General features: G+C 44.9%; 1 long non-coding RNA gene across 1 annotated transcript in view; it reads left to right on the plus strand.

Moving 5' to 3' along the window:
- Positions 1 to 13,524: 13,524 nt before the first annotated feature.
- Positions 13,525 to 25,647, plus strand: part of LOC146186012 (uncharacterized) — a 64,601-nt gene continuing 52,478 nt past the window's right edge. Inside the window, exons 1-2 of the long non-coding RNA XR_014707834.1 lie at positions 13,525 to 13,714; positions 14,238 to 14,357. This is a non-coding gene — a long non-coding RNA (uncharacterized LOC146186012). The remainder of the gene's footprint in view (positions 13,715 to 14,237; positions 14,358 to 25,647) is intronic.

Raw genomic sequence — 25,647 nt, forward strand, 5'->3', positions numbered from 1 at the left:
ATGAGCTGTCGATGCATTTGAGTGCCAAGTTCCGAGAATGTCAGTTTTTATTGAAGTAGCCATGTAGGAGTTTGTCTTAGCTCCTCTGGTGTGCACATCTAAGTTTGTCACTGTTTTATGCTTGGAATATGATGAACAATGGGAAATTAAGTGCTCTTGTTAGTGTTTTTAATCAATACCAATCTTAGAAATGGTGGTAGCTATCACCTGCCATGTTTGTAACTAAGTGCCCTATTTTATTGATACGTGTTAGTAAAGCATTCCAAGTGATTTTCTTCACACCTATGTTCAACACTTTAGATTTGCATGTTAGGAGTTTTTAAAGCAATTAATCAAATTACCCCTCCTGTAGCCTCTATGAGAGTCTGGAACAAGTGAATTGATAGTATGTGGGGGAGAAAGTGGACTTGGTGCAAGGTTCTGGCTTTGAAAACCAGACATTTACTGCACTTGCTTAACCCGATGCAAATGTAGCTTTCTATTTCACTGTTATTACAATAAACTTGTTTTTGGTACTGTGTGACATGTTTGTAGACACAAAATATGGCAGCTCTGAAGAAGCAGGGCTGCGGAAGCAAGGTAATGTATGTTTATGATTCACGTTGCATCTCTGTCAAGGTCAGTTTCTATGCTTTAATCTAGCTTTCTGAAATTTGTAGTGTTAAATTTTATGCATATCACTGCTTTGTGTTAATTACTGTTAGGAGGTTAATTGCACATGATCCTCTATGTGCCAGCTCATTAATTCTATGCTTGGAAAATTCAAGTTTTCAGATAACTCCAACTGTACTCTGGGTCTGCTCAAGATCGATAGAAAGCCAGTTTGTCTGAACCAAGAAGGTTATAAAAAAAATTGCTGGAGTGGGAATGGCGCTCAAAAAAGTGAAGCTAGCATCAGCCGTCTTGGGCGGGGCAGAAACTGCAGTACCGAAGGTTCACTTCATATCAAATGTCTGGAGTCTGAAAATTTTGACTCTCTTGTAGCTGACAAAAAAAAAGTTTACCGCAAATTTTTTGAAGTGATATTTTTGATGATTTTAGCCCTGTTTAGAATTTTCGGCTGGGCGTTAAGGGTAATTCACGCACTGCTTTGCCTGTTTTTCCTTATTGCAAAAGCAATATTACGCGCATTTTCAAGCCCTTCTCGTAACACTGCGGTGGACACGTTTGACCTTAAGCAAAGGGACGTCATACCAGCTGCAGAGAAAAAAGCCCGCTCGTCTGAGTACACAGCGGTGGACACGCGCCGCTCACCAATGGCGCTACTGTCGGTGTGACTTCATACCAGCTGCAGAGAAAAGCTAGGGGCCACAGCTCGGCTCCTCTGGACTGCGGTGGACACGCGCCGCTCACCAGTGGCGCTACTGTCGGTGTGACGTCGTACCAGGATGTGACATCACGCAACCAGACGTAGAGGCGAAAAAGGGCATAAAAACGGATTGGCGCGCAATTTGAAAGTACCAAACGCTAAACTGAGTAAACAAGAAGTGAATTAATGTGATGTGAAGAATGTGACGTCACGCAACCGGAAGTAGAGCCGAAAAAAAAGGCGTAGGAAGGGATTGCGCGCAATTTGAAAGTACCAAAAACTAGAATGGGTAAACAAGAAGTAAATTAAGCAAATAGAAGCAACCAACGGCATCACCCGTGCTTTCGCATTACTCCAATGCAGATTCTGCAGTGCTCTATTTTTTTTCTCAGGCACACACGCCTGTATATAATGTGTAAAGAATTGGGTTAAAATTCATTTTCCCCATCTCTACTAACAACTTTTTTTAAGGAAATATTGTGCTGACTTGGCGCTACTGTGAAGTCTGAAATATCTAGATTCTTAGTTTAATAAACTGAAACAGGACCTTAGTTCAGTACAACTCTATTTGATGTAAGCTAGACAATAATATAACTGAAAAGTACATGGATAAAGTTTAGTCAACTAATTAGCAGTATTATGTGCAGTCATTAATTACAAGTGTACTCTGCACAAGCTATCCAATGGTATACTACTTGCAGCTATAGTGAATTTTATTCACATGATTAGTAGTATCTAGGGCCTAGAATTCACATGATTAGTAGTAATTAAGGCCTAGAATCAGCCCTGTGAAATTATACTGGACATAAGCTAGCTAACAATATATCTCGCAAAATGTTGCACAAAGCCCATAATGAATTGTAGTGAAACTATGTTTAAGATCTACGATTAATCGAGTGCATTATACTCAAAATAAGCCACACAACTATATAACGTGTTGCTGTGGTTAAAGCTAAAAACGCCCCAATATATCGTCGAGGTCTTTAAACAGGGTGTCTAGCAGCCAGGAAATGTCAGGGAAATTTCATGCACCGGGACAAGTCAGGGAAACCAACAAAAATTTCGCCAAGTCAGGGAAAATGGCACGATATATTCTGCAGTGCATTTTCATTTTAAGGTGGTGCACAGCAAGTATGTTATTGATGCATAATTTTTTTTTTTTTTTTTTTTTTCTGAGCGCGCGGTCCTGGATGCAGCTTAGGCGGTGCGAGATATGTTACTTCAACGGCGAGGTGAAAAATCGTGTTGGGTCGCTGACTTTCCTGACAGAACGGATTTTGCGCCGACAATTCAACACCGTGCGCCGGCTCATCTCGAATCACGGGATGCAATTCGCGCTGTAATTTGAACCCGCGGTGTCGTCATCGGGCAGCGTGGTTGAGTTCCCTGCACATCGGGTGTAACGCAGGTCCCGACGGCACGCTTAGGGCCGGCGTCAATTGGTTATTAAGGCGAAAGCCTTTAATGGCTCATACTGTCCTCGATAAAAGCTGTCCTCGTGAGCGGCGCACTTGATTGGTCGACAAAAAAGTGACGTCACCAGCCGCCAAATTCGAAGCGACCAACCAAAAGATCTTGTCTAGCGTTCCTGCCATCTGCAATCCCACACTTGAACGCGCGTCAAGGAACGCCACGCGACAGGAGCGACGGTAGCGACGGTGTACCGTCCAAACGCAGACTTGGCGAAAGTGTGACAGATACTGCGCCTTTCCTTTCCTGCAAACCAATTATAATTCTATGTAGAACTGCAAAGAACGCCGATAAAAGGCAAACAATCAGAGGCAAATGATAGGAGAGCAAGGGTAGGCTTTCGTCATTCTCCTCTTGAAGAGACATCTAAGAGATCCTCTAATCCTTGTTCCACGTCCGTTTCTTACTGCTTCCAGGGGTTCGTTGCGGGCACGGTTACAATCTAACTCTTTCCCGGCATCTCAATCGCTAGAGAAAACTGTACAAAGCGGGGCATCGAAACACGAGCGCATACGCATACGCACACGAAGCGGCAGCGACGGCGGCGAACGCAAAACAGAACAGAACAAATAACGCGCCGATCATGCCAGCCAATGGCAGACACGGAACGGCGCGCTTCAAAAGCGCGCCGCGTGAGAGCTAATCAGAGACCACGAACGTCCTTCGGAAAATCGGCGCGCGAAGCCAGTCCACTTGAGAGAAGTCATTTTGAGGTGGCGCAAATTCCGCACGAAGAAAACAGCTTCAAACCAAGCTTAAGATGGCGGCGATCACTCCGATAGCAACCCCATAGCAGAGAAAGGTGAGATTCAGGGCCCTCTTTCGCAGAGCGATAATGGTAGCCGTGAGTAACCCTATGTTAATAGTCGGCGACTTTAATGCGGCGCACCCGGAATGGGGTTACGCTAAACAAGATCCTAAAGTAAGGCAGTTATCGGAGGACGCGCACGAACTGGGACTCACCTTGCACACGGACCCTAGTAGTGCATTCAGGGTGGATATCAGCGTCCGTGCAGACACCTCCCCTGACTTGAACCCTTGACCTCCTAGAAAATTGTGACAGATTTCTATTGTCAAAATTCGGAGCAAAATTTCAGCAGCGATCATTTCATTCTAGTGTCGATCCTTAAAGGGACAGAGCACTGGAATTTAGGTCTCGATTTTTTTCTCCGCAGTGGGAAGATTGATGACTAAATTTTCGGTTTTGTTAGAAATGCTGTAGCAAATTTTTACCGGGAATCCTTCTCAGGTATCCCATAAGCTGAGAAGGATTGGCAAGCATGCCGGAGTCGACGTTGTTTTTTCGGCTCCTAACCGGCTGTCCAAATTGGTCATGGAAGTTAATTCGGCTAACGATGAACCACGCGGCTGCAAAAAAAAAAAAAAAAAAAAAAAAAGAAAGAAAAAAAAAAGAAGACACGCCAAAAAATTCGTAAAGTGCCAGGAAGGTGTGACCTATTCCCTGCCGCTATCATGTGGGAAGCGTTACATCGGCCAGACTGGCCGATGTCTTAACGAAAGATTAAAAGAACATTATTATAACGTTACGCATGTCCATATTACCGGTCATGTAGCCAAGCACTGCAGCAGCTGCAAGGAAGGTGACGAAGATGACGATAGGAGTGCCTGCCAACCTTTGTACACTGAGTGTATCATAGTAGGAAGTCATCGTGATCAGTTGACAAGGGATGTGGTGGAAGCCCAAATGATAGCAAGGCCCTCGGAAGAGTGTAAAGTGCGCCGGCTGTGGCATTGTCAAAAAAATAAAAAAAAAATAAACAGCTTATCTCGAATGCGAATGTTGACGCGTCCCTTTAGTAATGTGAATATTATGTGTGCTCATGTTCTGTGTGCCTTGATTTCTATCTCTGCCTTCCAGTGGGGTATATATACCGGCTGGACAAGCAATAAAATAGTTGTCAGCGCTTTTTTTGTCGTTATATATTTTCTCTCTTGTCTCGTTTATCGTGCTGTAGATATGGAAGGTTCTCGCCGGAAGAGGCAATGATTCTGTCCAATAGACGACTAAACAGAAAAAATTAGCTTAATTTGCACCCTTGCACATGCGCCCGTTCTTAGCCCGAGCTTTCAACTTCCGGCTATTTGTGAAGCCGCCCGACTGCAAAGACATGGACGAGCTTCTGTAAAATTATGCGGAGATTCTCGAAAATTTTACGCTAATCAGGAGACTGGTGCCACCATCAAATAAAAGTCTAAACGATGGGGAGGTAGTCGCATGGCAGCGGCTGCAAGCTGGGAATTTCATAAACCCGGTCTGGGCATATTATGTCCAAATAGACAATTAAAACAACGATAAATGGAAGCACTGTGGGGCGAGAGGGACGCTCGACCACATAATCTGAGAATGTGCTAGCTCCGCAGGGGCTAAAGCAAATATAAATTGAAGAGAAGCCTGGGAACCCTTGCTGCGGAGCGAGGTCCCTGCTCCACAGCAACAAGCCATCCGCCTGGCGGAAGCCGCAGAGCCAAGACCCCTTTGCCTGCTTCTAATCGCGGAGGTCCCGGCCCCCGCCTTTATGCCTGCGTGCTGGGGACGGGGACTAGGAGGCCTCCTTATCTGGTGGGAGAATAAAGTTTTTATCACCATCATTAGCAAGACGCATCCCGCTTTTAGGCAGCCGCGACGCCGCTTGAGTGAGCGAATAAACTTTATTGAATTAAGACAGAAACAAAGGTAACGTAAGTGGGCTCTTAGCCCAGAGCCACAAAAATGATAAAAAAAGGATTAAACATCCGGAAGGACCTTGTTGATATGGCACACGAGGGCCCTCCAGCATGCCACCGCGTCTGCCCTTTCAGGTGGAGCGAGCCACTCCCGAAGTGAACTAGGTCGATAACTGGGTGGGAGAGAGTTTATGTACTGTTGGCGTGATTGGAGGCTGTGTGGGCAGTCCCACAGCACGGGCATGGTGTCAGGGTATCCCGAGCATTAAGAGCACTGAGCGGAAGGGGCATCCGGCGATATAATGGAGGATGTGAAGGGTGGGAAGACTGTGTCTGTGCTTGTCGGACAAGGCAGGAGTCTCGACGGGAAAGGAACTTGGAAGGGGATGGCAGAAGGTAGGAGCCTTCCAGGAGCTCTTCAAGCATCCCAAAACTGCCCGCCGGAGAATTATTGGTGCGCGGTGCTGCGACCGCGCGCCTGCTGTACGCGGAGAGAGGAAGCTTGCACATCCATAGTTGCACAGTCATTCAATGCGTCGTGCCCGACGAGCGCCGCTGAATTTCGCCGCTTGGGGAGGAGCGCGCGCTGCAATCGCGTAGGCAAACTTGAGGTTGGGTTGTTGCGAACGCAGAATTCATTTCGGCAGTAGTTGTGTGCCGATTGTCGCATAGCAGGGTTCGTATTCCGATTTTGCGTCTTATAGAAAGTGTAGTTATCTTCCTGAGTCATCTGATTAGTGTAAGCGCCGGAAGAGGAAGTGGTTGTGACATCCGGTTCTAGCGTTTCCACCAATCAGATGACTCAAGTCCAGGGAGTTAGCGACACTTCTGATAACGACGCAAACTTGGAATACGGGCCCAGGCCTCTTCGCCGTGATGTGACACTGACGTCAGAAAGGAGCGCTGAGGCCAAGGTGATGCTGGTACAGGCCGCCGCACAACTCCTTTACACCAGCGGATGAAGGAGCGCCAACCCTCTATCGCTTAGCACGGATGGCGGGAAGGGGGGGGGGGGGGGGGGCGCCTGCAAGCCGGCAGATTTTGTTGGCACCCACCGCCTGAGCTTTTTTCCCTCTCCGAAGTCTCGAATTCCACACAGATATTAATTAATAACCTATGCAGACGTATTATAGTACTTGCGCTTATCAAGAAAAATGTTCCCGCGCCAAGCCAAGGGTTTAGATTAGGCAGAACCGTGTAATTTACGCCGATTACTAACTGTGTCAAATTTAACAATCCAATAAAGCTTCACGATACCAAGCCAGAATCCTTCTTAGCGGAATGTATAATTTTGTGAGCAGAAAGCAGATTTACACCATATGGTATAGGGTTGCCAAGCTAATAGTTAATGCCTTATAGTCACCACAAAAGAGCTAACGTGGGAAGGATGGGAGGCAGCCTTGTCCAGCTAAAACCTGATGCGTTTGATTCTTTCTCGTCAGATATGTGTTAAGCGGTTTCAGGTAAGGAAATGGGTTCATTAACAAATGTTTAAACAAGAACAGAAGTTTAAATCTCTGAATAGTTCTTCTTAATTGAAGTGTTGGGATGTTATATGGTTTCAGTAGTTTGATTGCCGAGTTGAAAAAAAAAAAAAAAGGTGTTTGACAGTTGAAAAAAAAAAAAAATACTTGAATATCTGATACACGATACAGGAAAAATAATATATTCGGCCAAACAACCTTAAGGCGCCTTGTGCTCGGATGAACGCCCTGAGGAAACGAGCCGCGTACGTCATATTATACAACATATAACCACGGTTGCCCGCTATCCAATCATAAGGACGCTTTTCTATACCTTGCAGATCGTCACATGAATACGTGACAATTGCACACAAACAGCGGTCAGAATGGACAACAAGGCTGTAAAACACGTGCGGTGCATTACGATCGTAACATATGGAGCCATAGCAAGTCGTAGCACAGTCTAGAAGGCAGAAGGTGGGGCGATGCTAATGGTTTAACAGGAGCTGTTGGCGGGCTAGTTGGTGAATGTCTACTGTAGTCATGGTGAAATTGCGCAACAAACACGACACAAAAGTAAGAGGGACACGTAGCACGGGATTCCCGTGCTACGTGTCCCTCTTACTTTTGTGTCGTTTGTTGCGCAATTTCACCATGACTACGATGCTAATGGCGCCAGCTTTTGCATGGAATGAGGACTGCGGAGTGCCCATAAGAATCAGAGGATATTTAAATGGCGAGGGTGATAATCTGATTGTGAATTCCCGAAAAACAATACACCAATCTCTTATGTGTATGTCATTAAATTCAGCTATACATTCCTGCGGGCTATGTGCAGCGCTGCTTCCCGACACGGCCGCACAGATGGCGCTCAGGCTGTGCGCGGCCCGCATCGCCGATCTTTAATTAGGAAAGGAATTACGCCGAAAGGAAAAAAAAAAAAAAAAACGTTCTGGTGGCTTTTCCGTAAGCACATGAGCACTCGCGAATATTCGATGTCCGCTCCCTCCATCCATTAGGAGGAGGTGAGACAGCGCGCTGCGCGCTGTTTTCGCTGCGACGAGGTGCCGAACTATAAACACATGCGTTTGCTTCACCTCTTGCACATGCTCGCTCCGGAGGGCTTAATTGCTTTTGCTGCAATGATTGGCTCGAAGCAAGGGACTGAGGAGCAACTAATGAGTGAATCCAAAAGCTCAGCTCAGGCAACGAATTCAGCAGTTTCGGCGGTGAACGGGATTTGGTGTTCATTAGTCTCGGGCTTTTGGCCAACGCCTGCAGGAACGCACTCATTTGTTTCAGCTTTGAATGTGCAATGCGTGGGAATATGAACGCACTAGGATTTATGCGTCAAATAGTGTATTTGTACATATACATGCAGCACTTCAGAAGCTGAGGTGCTGGTTTAATTAGCTGTTGGTTTTGGTGGGCGTTATGCTATAGTGCATTTGTACTAACCGCTTTGTAATGACGGTAGTGTTGGCAGTATACCCTCTGAGCATTCGATGCTGAAAAAAAAAAATATTGCGAAAACAATACTGCGATAGCCAAAGCGAGACCTCGGGTGGTCGCAGCTACGCCGTGAATAGGCGCTGTGAAGAGGCGCCGTGAAGAGGCGTAGCTACGGTCTCCTCATAAAAAAAATCAGCCTGCCATGACATTTGAATTCACGTTACCCCTATGACACGGACAGGAAGTGCCAACTAGGGTCGCTCCTTTCATATGGGAAGGTGATATCAGAATCAGCTTGCTAGGACCGTTTGCATTCTCGTTACCCCTACGACACGCAAGCACATCCATACGGCTTGATTGAAGCGTGACTTTATATGTGGGCTGGTAGCTTGCTCTCGCGTCATACCCTTAAAGGATGAGCTTAGGGGTCCCCAATAATGTAGCACCTTACACTGATAGGGCATTATAGGGGAATAATGTAGCAGGCAAAAGAAGCTTTCGCCGTTGCTTTCGCAATTCAACTGGGGTTAACCAGAGCTAAACCACAGCTAATTGTTTCTTCTCTGTTTATGCAGAAGGAAAATCCCTGTTGAAAACGCAGCTGAAACACAACCACTGAAACGAAATTTTAATGTTGCCATTGCTATGAAAAGTTAAAATTCGCATTAATGCTATTTCCACAGCAAGCATATCAGCGAGTGCATTGCTATAAAAAGCTCGCCATTCGTTACCTGTGCAGATGTTTATTTGTTAACACATAAAAGTACTTCTCAAAATAATTGGGAAACTAATTTGTGTGCCTTCAGTGTAACGAATATGTACAGCCGCCCAAAACTTTAACTGGCGTGCGTGATGGCCGCCTTTCTTGTGCCCCTGATCCTTAGGGCGGACAATACTTGCGGAAGGTTCAAGGTTATGCAAGGGCTTGCTAAACCTCTACTTAGGCAGGATGTATTCGCCAGTTAGTAACTTTTTGACGCACAGGAGCAGAGAAAAGGCTGCCGTCGATTACGCTAGTTAAAGATTTGGGTGTCTCTACAGACATGGACTGGAAAATACGGACCACTCTTCCGCGTTCAACCTCTTTCGTCGCGTTATTTAACGGGCATATAATGTTTACTGTATAAGGGAAAGAGTAAATATCATTTTTGAATACATTAGGCGGCAAATATTTTTGCTAGGTAACATATCATAAAACATTGGCCGCCGGAGCGTATAGTGTACCTTGCATTCACTTGTCTTTGAACTTCTTGCTGACTGTTTCACTCGTTCTCTTTGACTTGACAGATTGCGCAATACAAAAATATCCTCACTACTGTTAGGTCTTCTAGGCTAGTACAGAAAGCTCACAAGTGAATAGTTTTCAAAACGGCCATTCACGTAACCTCAAGCGCAAGCATTTCAAAGCATTTCAGCGGTTTTAACCCGCTAGAGGGAACAAATAGGTTTGATGTCCTTTGATTAGAAACAAAGGCCTTAAATAATTTTTCCCTTCCCATTACCAATGGAGATGATTGATAATGCTGTTTATGTCCGTCGCATTGTGGCCATCACATCGTGGTAAGCCTTGGGCTTGACAGTGGTTACTACACACTTGAAATAGAGTCGGTGCGTTATTTTTGTGAATAACTACGAGAAATACAGACACTGTATTAAGGGGGCTCCTCTCTTTTTCTCAGTTTTGTCGGTTTCCAAACGTAAGGTTAGATTTTGATAGCATTGTTATTAAACATAAGAAATACATAGCAACGACAAGACCTTGATCGCACGCAGTATTCTACGTTATTATAAATCGTCGCGTCTTGATTACGTATGTCCAGAAGGGAGCGCAAGTTTTCCCGCTTACCCGCTTTACCAACCTATGGCTCCCTTTTAGACGTTTCTATCTGAAAAAACTTCGCAGTACTGTCTGAATTTTGAGAGCAATAAGTAAACTAATTTCCAGTCTCCATGGCGACTGCACAAGATCCGCGAAATTTCAAGCATTGTCGCTTCGCTTTAGCGGTGAATAGCGGCTCTCCGTTTAAGCAGGGAACAGAGAGCTTGCATAACGCAAGCGCCACAAAGCGGCTGCCAAAGCACACGTGGACGCCTACTTCCTAGAATTCGAGAACGGTGAGATAGACACGCATAATCGCGACAAAGAACAACACAAGTCAGCGATGCAAACACCCATCCACGTCCCACAGGAAACCTAGCGTTCCCATCAAGTAAGACGCATCTGACGACGACTGACGTCTCTGCCTTCGTTTCCTCCTGCTGGAGCATCCATAAGCCGAGGCTGTCAAAGCCGCACATTTCCCCGCCTACTCCAGTCTGTCGACACGCTCCGCCGGAACGAAGCGCCAATAATGGCTAGAAGAGAAAGCGCAGGAATAGTGAGGAAACGCGCGAGAGAGAATCGACGAGAAATCCTACCCTTCTCCGGGCGCTCAACTTTTTCCCTATTCGGATGCAGGCACTGTCGCAATATGGCGCCTATACACAGCTGTTGCCTGGGGCTGTGGAGGCGTTGCACCGTCGCCTTTTCCTCAGCCCTCCTTGCCTTCTTTTCTTTCCCACCTGTCTTGATTCGTTTTCGATGTTGTGTCCGATGATCGCAAAGACTAGAAAATATTCTAGAAGACGTACACGTACCCCGTCAAGATGGCACAGTGATTACGGCGCTCGAGGGCTCAGCTGCTTGAGGATGTGGGTTCGATTCTGACCGCTACTGCCGCGTTTAGACGAAAGCAGAATGAAAGGCACCAATGTACTGATTGATTCCAGTGCACGGTAAATGATTCCAGCTTGCCAAAATCAGCCATCAAACCTATATGGCTTAATACTCTTGTAGAGCATATTACTTGAGGGCTCTTATATCGCATACCTTCAAGACTCAAAGGTCATACTTTAGAAAGTTCCCCAGATGGTCACGCTTTGTCAATTCCGCTTTTCTATCGCGTCGTTCAAACAACAGGCACTTTGAGGATTCAGGTATGTCCACTTCTTCGCAAAATGTAAGTCGAGTGTACCCGCCGAAGAAACATCAGACCAATAGAGTGTAACTCGAGTCTGCCGGTAAAAAAAAACATGTAAGAACGATGGAGCAGCTTCGCTGCCTTTACGTAAGCATTTGTTTCATATTTCAGATCATTTTGCAAGGTGTACAGAGGTACGGGTCTCAGCTAACAAGTTCTAACAAGATAGCTGTTCAACGTATGGGAGCAGCAGGAGCCTCACACTCAATGTTGTGTTTCAACACGCTTGATCTGTCGATCATACTGCGTGATAACCATAAAAAAATATTCGGTTTCATAATAGGCGTCCACGAGTTGGATTATCTCTATGAAGTGCTTCCATTCTTGTTTCTGTTTGTTTATATACCTTGAATGGGTTTGTAAGAAAATGCTTCACGCCTGAGTTGCACTAGCGATGACCTACTGTACATGCAGTTTCTCATAGTTTCAGTTGTGACGAGCAAAAATAATTAGCTTTCTATGATTTCTTGAAAAAGAAAATAAAAAGTGAGAATTTCGGGCTTGTTCCCGCCCCTTAAAGGGCATTTATGCTTTATTCATACTTCGAGTGAGCACTCGGTTTCCGACATTTCGTATATTTGTGTGGCCAACCAATACTAGGGGCCTTCTCACTGCCATGACAATATGTATTTGCAGAATATAAAATGCATAGAACGCGCCATGCCCTGATTTCAGTTACAGCTGCTTACGAAATAGCCGTTAGAAGTTACTATCGAACAGCATTATTAGCGGCAGGATACGTGCATTGCATATCTATATAGTAAATATTTAATATCACAAACAAGTTTTTATATTGACTATAGACATCGCTGACGTATTTTTCTCATAATGTTAGAGGCGTTCACTGGTAGGCATCCGTATATTGAAAAATATACGGTCTGAAAATCTCACATGCTCCTGCACTGAAACCATTTATATTAGCTTATTACGCTACACCTCTCATGCATCGCACCGGAAATAATCTCTATACCACCGAGCGATTCAAGTGGACCGGACCAAAGCCAATAGAATCCTCGGCAAACAAAAGGGAAGCGATGGAGAAAAATAGAAGAAAACAGCAAAAAAAGTCTCGTTTGGTGTAAGGGGTAGATTATTAATATACTCATTTCCGCAGAAGCACGCAAACCACGCCTCTGTGAACTCCTGAAAAACGTATGCTGTGCACGTGGACTTATGACGATTAACAACGTGACAGCATGAAAGACAAGAGTATGCAGGTAGTAGAGAGATATATAAAGGCTCCTGTCTATGTTTTGGAACCAAGGCTCGACGGAGGTGGTTGTGATCACAAAGAGACAAGATAAATGCGTAAAATGGGTTGCATGGGCTAGCGGCAGGTGAGTACATGCCCAACAGAGATATATATTAAGTATGCGGTACATGTAAGGTTACTGGTGCTTTCAGCTCCTTTTGCTAGAAGCTGAAGATCGAGTGAATCAAAGAGGCACGTATTCTCAACGCACCAGCATTGTTTGCAACGAAGGCGAAGTGCGAACCTTCCTGCAAAAATGGGCAGAGAGGACGCTACTGTGTAGAGCGGCGAACTGCTCATTTATTACCACAAACAGGTGCTGCAGAAGATCGCGTTACATGGGCGGCAAGAATGATTTGAAAATCACTGCTATGCGGCCGTTTTAATGAATGTGCTGACCAAGTCCGAGCTGCGGAGAGCCCAAAATTATAACTTTTGATTGGTGTAATTATCTTAAACGTACACAGGCGGCATGTACAGATGTTCAAAAAGTAAAAAGGAGCACACTAGCGCTATGTAAACCACTTTAAAGTGCGCTCTAATGGGGAAGCGCGCCGACAATGTGGTTCTGGCCTACACAGGGACTTATCGCTGGCATGCATGTTGCTGAAAAAGTTTAACTACGGTGGCCCAAGAATTTTGACTTGGTCACCAATTCGACCAATTTCAGACTTCAGGCTTGCAAGCATGACGTGGCACGCACTTCGCTTCGCGGTTATTCTTAAACCACCGAATCACGCCGTGTCAGCTGTGACAAATGTTTTCAGGAATAGGGTGCCTCGATGTTGCCCGCGCGTCGCCCTTCAGGGTGATGACAAGCTTTGTATCGCATTGTGCCGCCGCTGGCCTGACGCGGCGTCATTTTGGTTTTATGCGGCTGTACATGCGGCCGTCCCTGCCACGCTCGTCCCTGCAGCCCTTAAAACTAAAATGGCGACGCCGCGGTGCTGTCATCACCCTGAACGGCGGCGCGAGGGCAACATCGAGGCACCCTTTTCAGGAAGTACTTAAAGCGCCCCCGATGAACTCTGCTGGAAGTAGCAAGCCTGCGCCAGCGCCGAAGGTAAGGCGACCATCCGAGCTTCAAGATGTATGTACGCTGCCTGCATGTGCATCTGCTGATAGAACATGCTGGGAAGCAGGTTTGCCAACACTCGCTTGCTCCGCGTTACATTTAGCGCACTTCGCAAGCAATATATTTCCAGGGCAGACGCCTAGCAACAGAATCACTTTCCAGCTGAGAGGACTGACCGCGAAATGAAATGAGGGACGCCAGGGGCCAGTAAACACGCGATGCTTCTAAACTGACGCCTTGTAGATTGAATCCTCGTTTCACAGTCGGCTCCTGGGTTCCTTTAAAGCTCTAAAGATGATGGGTGAGAAATTTACGATCGCAAAAGGCAGCGTTGCTCGTTTCTTTAGCATTAGCTTTTGAAACTCCGTAGTAATATTCCTATGTTCGGAAATGATTGTTTTTTTTCTTGTTTTTTTTTTCTTTTTTTTTTTTTACTGGCGGCGCGATTCGTGTCCAACCAAAGCACATTATAAAGCATGAAGAGCACCGGCGCCAACCTCATCTTTTTCAGATCACGCCTCAACACTACGTGCTCTGCGCTCTGCAAATCGTCGCTTGACGGCCCCCTCCTTCGGCTTCGAACGTGTGCGTGGGCTTTGTGACGAAATTCTTAGCTGATCTGAAAACAAACGTGAGTCGTAAAACTTTCAGAGAATAGCATCTAACAAAATATTTGTCAGCGTGATACTATTTTCGTGACTGAGTTCCCGATTTCTTTTTATTTCGTCATTTGTGACACGCACGGTGTTATTGCGCAAATGTATTTGTTGCTTTCAATTTTTCCATAAAAGACGCCATGATGACATAGAGCTAGAGTGAATTAATAATGCTGTAGAATTTAATGAGTGCATGTAGGGCGTCTTCAAATAAAACATTTTTTTTTTTTGCGGGCGAGGTAATAAATCTACTACCGAAATGGTGCAAATGCTTTCAAGCAAAAGTAGTAAATTCTTTATTTCATATAGGTAGTTTTTTGTCGATATATAAAGGGAGAGAGACGTATTAGAGTGAAAATGAAAGCCATTAACAATGAAGGTAAACCCGTTTTAAAATTATCTCAATCGCGAATCTAGTTCGAAATATTGAATGCTAAAAAACGGCATTTCGAAGCTCGTCGAGAAAGAAGGGGGGGGGGGGGGGAGCTTTCACGTAAAGCATATTTTTAAATGGTGTGTTTACGCTTGGTAATGTTGCCAAAATTATGCTACCTTATACATCATCAAACGCAGAAACGGCGTCTGTATTTGATGTGCACAAAACAAAACCGATGTCATCATGGTAATTATGAATGTGGGGAAGCGAACTTAACGAGGTTTAAATGCGCATCCTGACATTCACTATTTCGGCCTATGTTACTGTTTAACAATTGGGCTCACCTTCGGTACTGATGGGCTTCATTTTACCAAAATTGATTTTTAAAATAAAATATTTAGAAGTTGATTCACTAACTTTACTTAATTATCCATTTAATCTGACACTGACATTCCTCCGTGCAGTACAATCCAACTGCAAAGACCGCTCCGACCTATCTATTACAGGTTTTAAAATAAAGATCATTTGCCATCCCAAGCCGAAGCTGATGTATAATAATGGTCTGAAAAAAAAAAAACAAAAGAGCCCCTATGGTCAGCCCGCACAAACGCTAGGGGAAAAATTGCCGACGATTACGTTACTTCTTAATGCAAAATCTGAGCGTAGCTCATCAGCTGTTTCACCTTTTCGATAGGCTGAATCAAAGATTTCGAGCAAGACACGTATGTACAATTACAGACTTTTTTAAATGTTTCACACGTATTCCTTCAAGAAACACTTCACTAACAGTTCTTGGCTGTCATGAAAAATGAAGAGAGCAATTAAGTTATCGGCAGGTTGCGGGAGGCAGCGCGTGGGCCCATAAGAACGTTGCTCGACGAACAGATAGCAGCGACTGACTGATGCCGCTGACGCCGCTAACGTGTGAAGAGAACGTGACTCTACGTTTCGGCTTAGGATGGACGCACCGTGATCCGCTGATAGCGAGCCGGCGTTTCGGCAACTGGAAAGCACCCTCGCCGCCACGAAGGAAGAGGGGGGGGGGGGTATAAGCAGCGGCGAACGGGGGAGTGCTCGCAGCCATCAGATAACACGCGCGGTCGGCGCCACGCAGAAAGAGGGGGGATGAGCAGGGGGGCTGAAAGGGGGGTGGAGCTGGTTACGAGGCCGACGCCGACGCAAAAGCTAGGAATGGGCGCCAAAGAGCTGCGTTCTAAAAACAAAACACAGCGAAGAGTTGTCAAGTGTTTTAATTCTGCCGCCGCCACAAGGCACGCATTCTTAGGCGCGCCGGCATCATGTGAATGCGATAGGCGGCAGAGCACATGCAAGTTTTCGGCCAAGGTGTACCACGTTAACGACGCCAAGAGAGATAGGGTGTGACACCCAAAATATACCCGGTTCATAGCTGTAGAAAATGCCAATAATTTTAAGCAGGACAAGGCGGAGCAAATCAAGAAAAAAAGTTGCAAGTTGATGTATTATATTCTAAATGTAGAGTATTTTACAGAGAAGCTTTCCTTGGCATCCAGCTAAGCTCCCGGTAGAGTTGACAAGTTTGCTCTAGCATTATAAGCATAAACTGTAAGAACCGTCATAGAGCTGCTCGTTAAGCAGCCTTTTGTTCTTATTCTCGCATTTATTTCTGTACACATAAAAATGGCAAGTAAATTGAAATTAAAACAAGTCAAATTTGCCTCATCCTATCGCAACCCTCGGAGAAAAACGGGACACGAAGTTGGGCAAAATTAGACTTCGTGCACTCAGGGCACTTGAAGCGCAGTCCATGGGCCCTGATGCAATCTTCGGCAGCCCACTTAAATTGTCTTTCATTGGGCCTACACAGAAAGAGGCGCCGTGTTGCTGAATAATTACTCGCACACGAGGCACTCCCAGTCGCATCTGTTAATTGTCTAGCGTTTTGCGCAACGTTTTTCATCTAGGGAAACATCGCGTACTAACAGAACACTATTAGGCTTGCTGCCGACAGCTTTCCCATCTCATTTTCCCGTTTCGCTTTCTTCTAACTTATCTAACGCATTGGAATATTTTCGTGCAACTTGCTTTGTCTTGAGGGGCCCAGAAAAAACCTCCGTATATGTAGATTATGCTGTACAAGGTCTTCGGCTTGCTTCACTGAAAAACTCATCTCTTTGGTCCAAGTTGTCTGCAGTAATTCACTTTCAGACCACTCGGTGCTAATTTTGTTTGCTCGCCTGTGAAAAGCATTCTCAAGGTTGGCGACAGCTTTCTTTGCTGGGCTAATAGAATTCTTTCACTGGCGAACGCTTTCGAGGGCTTTCTTCATTACAGCTATGCATTACTGATAGCTTGTATATTGTGCCCGTCCGGGCTATTTTAGAACTACTGAATTCAGCAACAAACCGTGCACGAACCGAAATTGAAACGCGGGTAAATGTCAAGTTTAACTCTTGCGCCGGCTCTTTACATATAAAATTTCATCGTCACAGACACGACGGCATAGAGAGCTAAGTTTTGTGCACAGTTAGCTGATCGGACACATTACCGAAGTAAATGCGCACCTCGTCGCAGCAGGATAAAGCGGCTTTGTTACACAGCTTCAAGAAAATAGAACAGTATTAACTTTAGACTTCCTTGGCGAGACAGCCACCCACCGAGGTTTATTAATGCGAAAGCATTACTTCGCTATGTTCACAGATTTCTGTCCGCATACCGCGTTCGCAAAATTGTGTCCGCAGCAGTTGTAATTGAAAAGTGATAGAGGTTAATGGGTGATGTCAATCGATAGAGGGGGACGTAATGGTGTGTACGAAAAATACTTAGGGCTGATAAGTAATTAGGTAATTAATTAGAGACAAAAATGTAAAAGTAAAGGCGAAAAGTGTCTCATTAGCCAATATCTTGGCGCCACATATGAATATATCAAATACTGAAATATTTAATTAAGGCAGTCAATTAGGGTGACGTCAAAATGTGTGACGTACTAAATAGCTAATTAAATCGGTCAATTAAGGTGACGTCAAGGATGTGACGTCACGCAACCTGAAGTAGAGCCGAAAAATGGCATAGGAAGGGATTGGCGCGCAAATTGAAAGCACCAAAGACTAAAATGGGTAACCAAGAAGTGAAATATTGTGACTTCAAGGAAGTGACGTCACGCAACCGGAAGTAGAGCCGATAAAGGGCATATGAAGGGATCCGCGCGCAATTTGGAAGTACCAAAGACTAAAATGGTTAAACAACACGGGAATTAATGCGATCTGGAGGACGTCTTCATGGATCACTGCCTTGTTGTGGCGGAGGGGCTTGCGAAACTCGATGAAGTTGTGAGCTCTGCTGTGTAGGGCCACCCATGATAGACAGGTCACGGCAGAGAGTTCTGACAAAATGTGATTCACTGGATAAGGTAATGGCAACCCACTCCAGTATTTCCTGCCAAGAAAACCTTATGGCCAGTCACAATAGCATTAAGGATATGGCGCCGGAAGATGAGCCCCCCAGGTTGGAAGGCGCCCCACATGCTACTGGGGATGAACAAAGGGCGATTCCTAGTAGCTCCAGGACGAATGAAGCGGCTGGGCTAAAGCCAAAAGGACGCTCAGTTGTGGATGTGTCGGGAAGCGACCGGAAAGTCCGATGTTGCAAGGAGATATATCACGTAGCAATATGGAATATAAGATCTATGATGCAAGGTAATCTGGATGTCGTCAAGCGAGAAATGGACAGATTGAACATTGATATCTTGGGTATCAGCGAGCTCAAGTGGACCGGAATGGGACCGGAGAACTCCGGCGACCATTATGTCTTTTATAGTGGGCACGAATTCAAGAGAAGGAATGGGTTTGCTCTCATAGTAAACAGAAGAATGGGCAAAGCAGTGCTAGGGTACAACCCTAAAAACGACCGAATGATTTCACTTCGGATCCAAGGTCACCCTTCCAACATAAGTTATCCAAGTCTATGCACCAACCACTACTGCTGAAGAAGCTGAAGTTGAGAGATTTTATGCGGACCTGCAATGCCTTTTAGACCGCACTCCATCATCAGACGTCGTTTTTCTCATAGGAGACTGGAATGCTAAGGTCGGGAGTGAAGAAATATCCGGAATTACAGGCAAGTTCGGTCTTGGTGAGCCAAATGAAGCTGGGCAGAGGCTAGTAGAGTTCTGTCAAGAAAACAACCTGACCATAGCGAATACTCAGTTTCAACAGCCCAAGAGGCGCCTGTACACATGGACTTCACCGGACGGTCTGTACAGGAATCATCAGATCGATTATATTCTTTGCCGGCAGAGATGGAGAAGCGCTATACAAGCAGTAAAAACAAGGCCTGGGGTTGATTGTGGCACCGATCATCAGCTTCTTGGTGCCAAAATTAAGCTTCGATTGAGGAAAACGCAGAAAACTAGAAGGCCTTTCAGGTATGATCTGGATCAAATTCCTTCAGAATATGCTGTGGAAGTGAGGAATCGATTTCAAGAATTAGATCTAGAAGACAGAGAGCCTGAAGAGATGTGGACTGATGTTCGTGATATAATACAAGAAGTTGCTACTAAGGTAGTTCCAAAACAAAGGAAATGCAAGAAAGCAAACTGGTTATCTGAAGAGGCTTTGCAAATAGCTGAAGAAAGGAGGACGGCAAAAGTTATGGGGGAAAGAGAAAGATACAAGGTTCTCAATGCGGATTTTCAGAAAATAGCAAGGAGAGATAAGAATGCCTTCCTGAACATACAGTGCCAAGCAGTTGAGGACAACAGCCAATTAAGGAACACAAGAGCTCTGTATAAGACAGTCAAAGATATCAAAAGAAGCTTCTGTGCTAAGCTGGGCGTGATAAAGGACAAACGAGGCAAGGACCTCACTGAAGCCTCAGCGATAAAGAAAAGGTGGCAGGAATACACAGAAGAACTGTACAAGAAGGACTCGAATGTGCAAACCCAACATAAGACGGTTGTGATTACTGATCTCGAGCCGGGCATCCTGAAGAGTGAAGTTAAATGGGCCTTAGCCAGCCTTGCTAAGAACAAAGCTAGCGGAATTGATGGTATTCCAGCTGAGTTGCTTCAAAACCTCAACCACGACGCTGTTAACATTCTGCATACATTATGTCAGAAGATTTGGACAACCCTGCAGTGGCCACAGGATTGGAGGAGATCAGTTTACATCCCCATTCCAAAGAAAGGCAGTGCCAAAGATTGTTCCAACTACCGCACGATCGCGCTTATTTCGCATGCTAGCAAGGTGATGTTGAAAATCCCCCAAGGTAGGCTGCAGCAGTATGTGGATCGGGAGCTTCCGGACGTGCAAGCTGTGTTTCGCAAGGGCAGGGGAACTAGAGACCAAATTGCCAACCTTCGCTGGATCATGGAAAAAGCAAGAGTTCCAGAAACCCATCTACTTCTGCTTTATTGATTATGCGAAAGCGTTTGACTGCATAGATCATAGCAGATTGTGGCAAGCTCTCCAAGAGATGGGAGTTCCAATTCACCTCATCTGTCTCCTAAGGAACCTGTATGAAGGGCAAGAGGCCACAGTCAGAACTGGGCATGGTCTTACTGATTGGTTTCCGATTGAGAAAGGAGTGAGGCAAGGCTGCATACTGTCGCCCTGCCAATTTAACCTATATGCAGAGTGCATCATGAGGAAGGCCTGTCTGGACGAGTCTTCAGCTGGAATGAATATTGCTGGAAAACGTATCAACAACCTTAGATATGCGGATGATACCACTTTAATGGCAGAAAGTGAAGTGGAACTCAAGAGACTTCTGATGCGCGTACAAGAAGAGAGTGAGAAGTTTGGGCTGAAACTGAACATTAAAAAGACAAAGATCATGGCGTCTTGCCCTATCAAGTCCTGGAGCATCAAGGGACAAGAAGTGGAAGCTGTGACAGATTTTCTCTTCTTGGGCTCCAAGATTACCCCGGAAGGATACTGCAGCCATGAAATTAGGAGACGCCTGCTTCTGGGAAAGAGAGCCATGGTTAGCCTTGACCGCCTAGTAAAGAGCAGAGACATTAGTCTGTCAACCAAGATTCGTATAACTCGTGCTATGGTATTTCCAGTTGTGATGTATGGATGCGAGAGTTGGACTGTGAAGAAGGGTGACCGTCGAAGAATTGACGCGTTTGAATTGTGGTGCTGGCGAAGACTCTTGAGAGTTCCTTGGACTGCCAGAAGATCAAATCAGTCGATATTGTCCACTATAAACCCTGACTGCACATTGGAGGGTCAAATTCTAAAGTTAAAGCTCAGATACTTTGGTCATCTGATGAGAAGAGAGGAGTCGCTGGAGAAAGAGTTGATGTTGGGAAAGGTTGAGGGTCACCGGAGAAGGGGTAGGCAGCGAACGCGATGGTTAGATGGCATCCTCGAGGCACTGCAGATGAAGATATGTGATGTTAGGAAGATAGTGAGAGACCGGAAAACGTGGCGTGACATGGTCTATAGGGTCACGAAGAGTCGGACACGACTGAACGACTGAACTGAAGAGGACGTGACGTCACGCAACCAGAAGTAGAGCCGAAAAAGGGCATAGGAAGGAATTGGCGCAGAATTTGAAAGTACCAAAGACTAAAATGGGTAAACAAGAAGTCAATTAAGCAACTAGAAGCAACCAGAAGCAACCATAAGCAGCATCCGTGCTTTCACATTACTCAAACGCAGATTCTGCAGTGCTCTTTATATTGGCACATATTGTTTTTCTGGTAGAGCGCATCCGAGGATTGTCGCCGTTCTCGGTCGAAAAAGAGGGGGCATCCAGTGGCATCTTTCGTTTATTTAATGATCATTGTCTCTTTAGCAGCTTTTACGCTATATCAAGATAAGAGAGTTATGTCTCATTTTGTCTCACGTCTCATCTTGTCCTCCTACATGCATCCGTTACGCGCCTAAAGTGTCTGGAAGAAGAGAAACATCAGTATTTGGATATAAATGAGGTAGTTGAAGAGACCGGTGCGTTGTTAGATGAAATCGCAAAAGTTAGTTTTTTCTTTGTTCCATCTTACAAGAAGGCTGAGTGAAGATTTGAGTCATCGTACAATCACCTTATTTCTAAGTTGATTTAATGTTACGAATCACTTCATAACAAATTGAACACAGCACGGTTATATTTGTGCTTCAAAAGCTTATCCTTTTTTGAGCGATTACTCTAGAGGGTGACAACACGAACACCACAAACCTTAATCCAAAGTAAAATTCAAAAGATTTGAACGCTTGGCTATGTCTTTTTTTTTGTCTTTTCTTGACCGCTGCTGTCCCCACCTGCGTTTATGGACACGGTTTGCAGGTATAAAGCCTTCACGTGCATGCTGCATATCAATTCGATGTCCTTAATGCTGTTGAACCTGTTCACTTTGTTTCATCCTTTTGGTAAAATATTTTCTCTGACAATCCCATTGAAACACTAAGTGAAATCAAAAACTTTCTTCAATGCCAAACCCATTGATACACTATGTGAAATTAAAAACTTTCTTCAATGCAAACCTTCAGAATTCGTTTTTCTTTTTTTTTTTTTTTGCAATTGGAACGTTTTTTTTTTTCATGCGTGATCTTAGGGGCTCTCAGCTTGAAGTGTCTACCGCTCTGTTTAATACCTTTCTAATCGGAGTGGCTTGTGATTTCTTTAGATTATTATTTGCAGGGTTGTCCAAGTATTTTTCTAGCAGAACATAACGTTACTTGGGCGCTCCCATTTCAGTCGGCTGAGCTGACTATTTTCATGTAATGAGCGATTCTGCTTCGCCGGAGGGGCTACACACCACAAAACTTTATCGGCAAATGACAAGCTCAGGCGGGCGAGTGTTGAAATAGATATTGGAAGTCTACCACAGCAAGAGAGGTCCTATTTCAGGGGGTTGTCCGCATACAAGACGTTGCTGACCAGGACGGGTGCCTTGCACCACCCTAGGCTAAAATTCTGCGTTGGGTCTACCACTGACAACAGCAGATCACTCCCTGACAAATGGGTTGCAACAGATTTTGCTTATTAACAGGCTATATGTACAGCTCCTGCAGGGATGGAGTAGCATGCACGGCTACGAATTCATGCGGCACTTACGAGCTGTGCAAAATGAGAGGCTCCGTTTCGACCATACCATGATAAGCAAATAATTGGGCGCCGCTTTTTATGTTATACACATACCGATTCGAAGCTAGCATATCAGTAAGTACCTAAGTATCTCATGGTGCTACGAGAAATACCATATCAATTTAAAGATACCGGGATGCTGAAATAAATTGGCTTTCCCTCATTATGCTAGACCGAGTGTCAGAGCAAGCTTTACAGGGTTACTGAAAATCAATATTTCTAGATATGGCAATTGCATTGGCTTTCCCACGGAAAGAGGCTTTTAGTGGCAGAGCACGCTTTACAGAGCTATTTGATTAAAAAAAAAAAGACCGACGGGAGTGGAGTGACGGCATGCCCGAATACTTGCAGATGAAGGAATAGAAAGCCATAGTTATGTACCGGCGCTTGCTATAATGCTAAGGCTTCTAATAAAGTGGTCGTACAAGTGGCACAAGAAGAGAGTGAGAAGTTTGGGCTGAAACTGAACATTAAAAGGCAAAGATCATGGCGTCTTGCCCTATCAAGTCCTGGAGCATCAAGAACAAGAAGTGAAAGCTGTGACAGATTTTCTCTTCTTGGGCTCCAAGATTACCCCGGAACTTGATTGAAGAAAAAGCGCGCAGGAAGACACACACAAGAGAAGAAGACACAGGACACGCGCTTCTCTTGTGTTTGTCTTCCTGTGCGCTTTTTCTTCAATCAAGTTGCAATGCACCATCTAGCCCAACTTCAAGTTTTGTTAAATTACCCCGGAAGGAGACTGCAGCCATGAAATTTGGAAACGCCTGCTTCTGGGGAAGAGAGCCATGGCTAGCCTTGACCGCCTAGTAAAGAGGAGAGACATTGGACTGCCAACCAAAATTCGTAAAACTCGCGCTGTGGTCTTTCCAGTTGTGATGTATGGATGCGAGAGTTGGACTGTAAAGAAGGCTGACCGCCGAAGAATTGACGCGTTTGAATTGTGGTGCTGGCGAAGACTCTTGAGAGTTCCTTGGACTGCCAGAAGATCAAATCAGTCGATATTGTCGACCATAAAACCTGAATGCTCATTGGAGGGTATCACTCTAAAGTTAAAGCTCAGCTACTTTGGCCATCATCTGATGAGAAGAGAGGAGTCGCTGGAGAAAGATTTGAAGTTGGGAAAGGTTGAGGGTCACCGGAGAAGGCATAGGCAGCGAACGCGGTGGTTAGATGGCATCCTCGTGCGCTGCAGATGAAGTTATGTGATGTTAGGAAGATAGTGAGAGACCGGAAAGCGTGGCGTGATATGGTCCATAGAGTCACGAAGAGTCGGATACGACTGAACGACTGAAATGAACTGAACGTGGTCGTATTCTTGGGTTGGAACTGACGTTCGGGGCCGTCTGAATGTTATTAGGGAACAGCTCTGAACGGGTCCAAACGATATGCTAGTTTTCAATTATAATATAAGCGAGTGAACTGGAGTGGAAGCATGGCTCTGATGACCCTGAGTTAAAGAGGATTACCTGTGTAAAGAAGTAAACTCTATCTAACAGAACCTCACCATGCAGAGGAATATGCGGTGCGCTTTCATCAAGCGCATGCTTGTCAATGGTACGCCAAAACATCTCGATGATCAAATAACCGCCGATATGCGTTCGTTACGTTCAATTTATTACAAAGTGCAACGATATAGACAATAGGTTGTGCTTTGACTCTGCTGACATGTCAGAGTTCATGGCAGCATTCTTAGGAAACTGAGCATGACCTCCTCTCATTGAGAAAACCAAGAGTAAACGTCGCCACATGGTCAGAGACAGAGGAAACTAGTTTTTCTCAACATATGACAAAGTAGCTCTCGCGCCTGTTAGGTGTTCGGTCTGAGACAATGCGTGAGACATGACGGGATCTGTTGGACACCACGGGATGTACACAGTCCGACAGTACCAGGAAAAGGTTTGCAGCTCTGAAAGACAATTGGTCCAGATTTCTACCTGTCCTGATCGTACTGAGAGCAGGCTGGAAGCGAGTTAGAAAGCATCTTTCGGTCGATTTTGTACGTTCTCTTGTTATTTGAAACAATTGAGGAAAGTTGGCAATCCAGTGCCATTAGGTGAGCATCTTGTACCTTCTTCTATTTATCTATTTCGAATTCTATTATGTGAATCCTAAAAAAATAGGATGCTTTAAGCCCATACTGTAGAAATAAAAAAAAAACATATTCCTGATACAGCGCTTTGTTTTTTGAAATCTTATTGACACCCGAGTAACATGCCATTCGTGTGCCCATTATACTCTGCACTGAGCTTCACTGGCAGGCTAGACTCATCAAGGGCATTAGCCGAGGGCAGGTAAAATTCATAATAGCGAAGTCTTTCGAAACTGTTTCCTGAAAGCTTGTATGGGGCTCTTTTTACTGGGTTAAGCCAAGGTTAGATTTCCTAGGGAGGCGGAACAGTAAAGCGACCAGCAGAAATGTTGTTTTATGAATGCCTACGCGATTGAATACTCTATGTTTCAACTTAGTTTTTGGCGACTACAAATAAGTGATAAGCGAAGTATTTAAGAAAATAAGGAGCAGTCGTGTCCAAAATTCCAGACCTCATACTTGCATAACTCCCGGCTAAGTGTGTACCGTTACACGCCAAACTGGTACAAAAACTTATAAATGTATAAAATATTTCTGTAATTCCGATTTTCTTAATACTTCAATGGGCGCTTCTGGCCGCGTTTATGGGGAATCAGCTGTCTTCATTAAATCAACTGCTTTACATCTTTCCCGAATGTATTCTTAGCATTGCTAATGGCCAGAAGTGTGATAGAAAGTAATTTTCTAAGGACAAAATTGTTTTAGCCACATTACTATAAAATACATCTGG

The sequence above is a fragment of the Amblyomma maculatum genome, chromosome 6 (genome assembly GCF_055883805.1).
Source record: "Amblyomma maculatum isolate TAMU_Amacu chromosome 6, ASM5588380v1, whole genome shotgun sequence".
Lineage (NCBI taxonomy): Eukaryota > Metazoa > Arthropoda > Arachnida > Ixodida > Ixodidae > Amblyomma > Amblyomma maculatum.